The 6,000-nt window shown below is 40.2% G+C and overlaps 1 protein-coding gene across 2 annotated transcripts in view; it reads right to left on the reverse strand.

Annotated features, from left to right (window-relative positions):
• tpst1 (tyrosylprotein sulfotransferase 1) overlaps nucleotides 1-5,189 on the reverse strand; it is a 52,753-nt gene extending 47,564 nt beyond the window's left edge. The window contains exon 1 of one of the 2 annotated variants that reach the window (XM_073487807.1): nucleotides 4,966-5,189. The gene's annotated coding sequence lies outside the window, so the exon portion shown is untranslated. The remainder of the gene's footprint in view (nucleotides 1-4,965) is intronic. The other variant, XM_073487790.1, reaches the window with a different exon arrangement.
• Nucleotides 5,190-6,000: the final 811 nt, after the last annotated feature.

Below are 6,000 nucleotides of genomic sequence, written 5' to 3' on the forward strand. Positions count from 1 at the left end.
AAATCAGCTTACTGTGATCCATGGGAATGCTTTAATCCAGCTATTACCTTGATCTGGTTATAAAGGTTTGCCACCAGCTGTGGATATATTTGTAGTGGTTGACCCTGCAAGGCACTGAGCATCAAAACAGCAAATAATTCACAAACTAGCTAATGATTTTACACATGAATGTACCATTCAGGCAAACCTTTTCTATCTGCAACATTTTACAGTGTAAAAATAAACCCATCAGTGCTCTGTGGACGACAAACTATATAAACATGACACCGTTTCTAAATTACCTCAGGCCTAGTTTAGCATTTCTGTGCTGCAATATCTTGTTAGATCAACATATACATGATACCAATATATCTGCAAATAGCTAAATTCAGCCTATGTGTTATATTGGCACAAATAGGTCAACATATACGTCGATACTGATATATCTGTAATAGGCCAATATCCGATTTATTGGTCTGGCTCTAATGGGCACTATATGATGTGTATTTGTAAATGTAGTAATCATACTACATAATGCAGCTAGACTTAACAATTATCAGACAAATAATAATAATAACTAGGGATTTCAATCAGCCAGAACATTTTAAAGACATGGTTTTCAAACTTTTTGCGCATAAGGCACATCAAAGGGCAAGCCAAAATCTCGAGTCACACCTGTATTGATATCTGTGCCTCTATAACATGTTATCTAATCACTCTGTACACATTTATTTTTGGTTCCCTATAAGGTTTTAAAGGATTTTGTAGGATACAGAGTTGGCTTCCATACTAGGAAATACTAAGGACTGATATAAATTAAAAACTTGTTAACTAATTTTAGTAATGTATGATTGCAACAATCAAATCCCATGGCATACCTGGACATGTCTCATGGTACACCATTTGGGAACCACTGTTCTTAAGTCACAATCTCAACATTAACACATCATCAACATCACCTCATACATACTTTTGCGTCCATACTAGGAGAGAACCAAATGCTTTTAAGCTTTTACTGTCGCCATGGTAATCAATGTCCAAATTCATATTCGAAGGAAAGAGACATAGCGTTGGCTCTACCTAAAACGACTGATATAGAGCAGGAAATGGAGCTCCTTAATGACATTGAAACCGTCTCAAAACCCAACAGGGGGACATTTCCGCTCACATGCACAAATGCTTTCCCACTAACATGAGCTGTTACAATTTGAGCTCAACCATCATTTGCTCATCAAGTTGACTTTTGAGAGTTTGGAGGCAGGGACAGTGGCTAATGTCTCTCCTCTTGGCCTCGTTTCTCATTAGTCTCATAATTACGATACTAGTGAGGTGTATAGGTAAATAATGACCATAAATTTGATAGCTCACGAGGTCTGAAAAGTCACCAGATCTCAACTCCACTGAATACCTACGGGAGATATTTGATCAGCACACTTCACCACCAGCATCACCGAAACACCAAATGAGGCTTTATCTTTTAGAAGAATGCAATTCATCCCTCCAGTAGAGTGCCATAGAATAGCAGTGATGCTGTTCTGAATGATGAAACAAGACCTTCCTAAGATACTGTATGTTGGTTTGTCCTTTAATTTGTCATCCATTTGTTGATCAATACTGATGGCAGACCAGTGTATGTGACAGCCCAGTAGACTGAAGCATTTCTGCTCCATTTCTTTTTGACCTTACAAGGTTGCAACCATCCAGCTTCCTCTATCATGAACTGGGTAAACTGGGGCTAGGACTCACGTCAGATCATATCTTACTAGAGTACACATGCGGTTCAAGCTGGAAGTAGTCATGCGTCAAACCACAGCAGTCCTGCCTGCTACAGCATTCCTGCCTGCATGTATCTGAATATGCTAGTGGCTTCGAGCATTTACCACTATCAATTTCAATATCCCCTGTGAAAGCAATGCAACACTCAGGTAAATCAACTTCACATTCACAGGGCAGCTAACAAAGCTGCAGATGTATACTCGCCAGCACAATGCAGGGGTTATAAACAGTGAATGACACATCACTAATCAGTAAAGTGACTGGCTGAGAAACACGGGGGAGTAAATCTGCCAGTGACAAGACAGTCTGTGTGTGTGCGTGTGTGTGTGTGTGTGTGTGCGCTGGTGGGGGGAGTAAACTAGTATGAATTTTTACAATTTGTAAGGCAGTGAGGAACAATCTGGGCTGTCAGTGTAGGAGTGTTGCTCTGGAGACAGTCTTTATTTTGGTTATTCCAGGACACATAGATAATAGTTTAGATGTTTTAGCCTACAGTACTTCCAACAAATCCTACATTATTCACTGCTGATTATCTTTGAATCATGCGAAATCATGTTCTTCCAGTGGTCCAGGGAGGCAGAGATTCATTCAAGAGTCATTTTAACATGCCGATCAACTTTCTTGGACATGAAACTGGTTTGAGATAGGTAATCCATCACATTGAACATCATTTGTTTGTGCTAGTGATAAGATGTAGTAAGATGTTATCATTGTGTAGTAACGCAGTAGTAAAAGAAAACTGTTTTACATAAGGGTGCTACATTATAGAGCTCGACCAATATCAGCCGACATTGGCCTATCACAAATATCTCGGTAACGCTGTATATGTTGCCCGATATGCGCTGCTATTGAAACTTATCTATGCTTTGGATAATTCATAATCATTTAATTCCCAGTGTTTCTCATGTGTTTCAATATTTTACTTCACCTTTCACAGGAGATTAGCCTGCTTAACATTTCAGGTGAAATTACTGAGCCATAACTGATTAGTGCATTAAAAGAAAGTTACATGATTAAAATACTGATGACCTATTAACCTTTTATGTCTTTATAAAGGTAATGGAAAACAATTGCTGGTGACAGGCTCACAGACAGCTTGTTGCTTTACTGTTCATTATCAATTGTATCATCAGATTTATTCTGAAATTCGAAGACACACCAAACTTTCTGCTTTTCTTACATGCAGTTATACTACATCTACACTGCAAGACACACAATGCTCGGTCGATTCATTTCACACTGAGATAAAGCAAGTCACTGGGAAACCCAGACCAGTGTGTGGTTACCAAACTTGTTGGCTCAGAGCTCATACTGTTCCTGAACACTTCACATGAACAGCCATGTCTTCTTCTTCCCCATCAATGTGGATTATACAGTAATGCTGCTATCACAGTGCACAAACATTGCAAACACTATGAAAGCATAAAGAACCATGTAACATCAGCCGTAGACTTTGTAGCCACAGACAGCTGCGTAGGCACAATTGAAGGCTCTGTCCTCACTCACAATCAGTCAACAAACTATGATCCATCAATCAAGTGTTTCACAATGAAAACAAGCTGTGCAGGAGATCTACTGATGTCTCCGGTCCACCAGCACTACTATTCTGGGAGGTTTGACGAATGTGGGCGCCCACATCAGTAAGTCCTTGAGCAGCAGGCACTCTTTGGAGGAACGTCATAAATATGGGCACTGCTCTGCAGTGGAAACCCTGGCTGGGCTCAGCGGTCAGCCAGCTGCTTGACTGAATGTAATAATTGTGATGCAGCAGTGGGTGTTCTATTCAGACAAGGAAATGAGAGTATAAGTGAGCTTGAGTCCAACGGATCCAGCTCTGCAGCTGTGGAGGCCAACCCACTGAGAGGAGCCAGCACTGTGAAATACCCCAAATTCAACTGGACTTGAGTCTTTTTCCCCTCAGACCACCTGCAAACAGCAGATGTGCTCCTGGCTACCAAGACACTGGTAGTCTATGCCCTTCGTGGGTCACTGGAAGCTGTTTTTGTCCATTTTAGGCCTGCAGGCTACAATTGTATATGTTACTTTTTTAATCCACTTAAGTATTTTCTACATTTTCTTTCCAGTCTGACATCTTCAGTAGTATGAATATGAAACATCAGTGGTGATGATCGTTTCACTCAGCAGCCTGGGAAACAGCAGTGGTAAACAACAACACTACTTTCTGGATACTAGAGAAAGTTCAATGTAAATATTCAGTTTTTGCACCAACTTGAATCAAATCTCTGTAGATTAACAGGATACGGTGCAAGATTTGGCATCTGACAAAATCTGGCAAAGAAAATAACTATGTTTTCTAAGCGTGGAACATGTCACCACTATATTCTCATTTTACTTGATGGTGCAGGCTGCTCTGCATGAGCTTAACCAATGTGATTAAGTTAGGCAAGACAATTTTTCCAACCCTTGCTGCACTCACAGGCCAAAACACTTAACATATGTAACCCCAACACATTCCATTATCTATTATTGTTTTACGCAACCTCAAACCAAACTCTATTAAAAAATACTGCAATTAAATGATGTCAGCGAAGATGCATAGTTTATACAAAGTCAATGTAAGGTTCCGTCAGTATTGTGGTCTTCTGCTTAATTCGGCATACGTATCTACAACAATATGTCAACATATGTACATCTAATGCGAACTTTAAGTGCTCGCTACCGCACCCTGCACTGCCTATTTTGGATAGAAAAGGCAGTAAGAATAGCGCCGAGGACATGTTTTAAGTTGAACAGAATTGAAAGACGTACTGCCTGGTGGCCCAGTCGTGTGCCGAGTGGAAGAGTTGCCTCTTAAGATTCGTAAAATGTCTTCGGTGATCTTCAAGGTGTGTAACCTTCTGCGTTTATTGATAATCAAGCAGATTTGTGATACAGATCACCTGCGGGCGGCACATAACGGCGCTATCTGTTACATCCCCGGCTAAATGTGTTTATTTGACATAGGCTCAGTTCGTATGTGATTATATCAGCAGAGAGCATTTCGCAGTCTTGGTAGCTAACATGCCCAACACTGGCAATTATGTAACCGCACTGAAAGGAAAGAGTAGCTATGTTAAGGCTAAGAAAATGACGTATTACCGTTATTCAAAAGCCCCTGCAAAAATGTGCGTTTAATTGTCGCAGCTCCTGGGCTAAAAGGAAGGAGAGGAGAGGGACATTACAACACCACCACAGCCTCAGAAAACCTACCTAATGCTGCGGATACGGCGCAGGAGACTCGGGTTCGTCGGTCAGAGAACCTCCAATGAATCCAGCGCCTATGTCCGGACAGTCGTGCCGGTCTCCGGAGTCACTTTCCGGGCATTTTCTGTGGATATTGACCGTGTCAGTCGCACGGTCTCCAGGCTTGTTGCGCTGGTAGACTAGAGGTGAGCTCAACCAGACTGCTACAACTGGACTGCTCTACTGGTGTTGAAAGACGAGCTGTGATTAGTCTATAATTTAGAGGGGGGTTGTGTGTCAGAGCCGCTGATTGGTCCATGCGGCGTAGGGCGGAACTACAGTAGATTTAAAAGCACAGAACATTTAGAAAGACTTACTTCAGATTGAGCAGTATTCAATTGAACCTAAAGGTGCACTGTGTAGACTTGGGGAGTACATTTTAAGAGAAGAGAACAAGAGAAAAATGGAAGAAAAACATCAGTTATGATTGATTTTCATGACTGAATAAGCAGAACACAATTTCACTGTTATACTTTGTTGATATTTGCGGGGCTCTTCTAAGTAAACACCTCCCTAGTTTCAAACAGACCTAATTCCCCTCTGATGACGACTTGTTTCTAATGGAAATATATCAAATACATATTTTTTGTGTTATTATCTTATTTCTATTGTAAATATGAACTTTCCCTTCAAATTTGTTTTCCAAATCTAGTGCACCTTTAATCAATCACTTTGTATATATTCATTTTATTTTTTGAATATACCAGAAATTATCCAAATGAAAAACAAAGTAGGACTCAAAGTCCCTGTGTCTACAACCATCTGACACCAAGAAAAGCTACTGTTTTTTTGAAAAGAGCCACGTGTCAGATGATATTATTTCTTGCTTTTACCAGTAAACATGTTTCCACACTGTGTCCTTTTTACACTCTGAGGTTGCTGTACACGGTTTCTAAATAGTTCTGATGATTAATCTATAGAATTTGTTTCTGGATTTTCCAATTGACTCTCAATTACAATAAATATTTTTGGCATTATATTTTGCATTTGGATTTGCATTTA

The sequence above is a fragment of the Pagrus major genome, chromosome 2 (genome assembly GCF_040436345.1).
Source record: "Pagrus major chromosome 2, Pma_NU_1.0".
NCBI classification, from domain to species: Eukaryota; Metazoa; Chordata; class Actinopteri; order Spariformes; family Sparidae; genus Pagrus; species Pagrus major.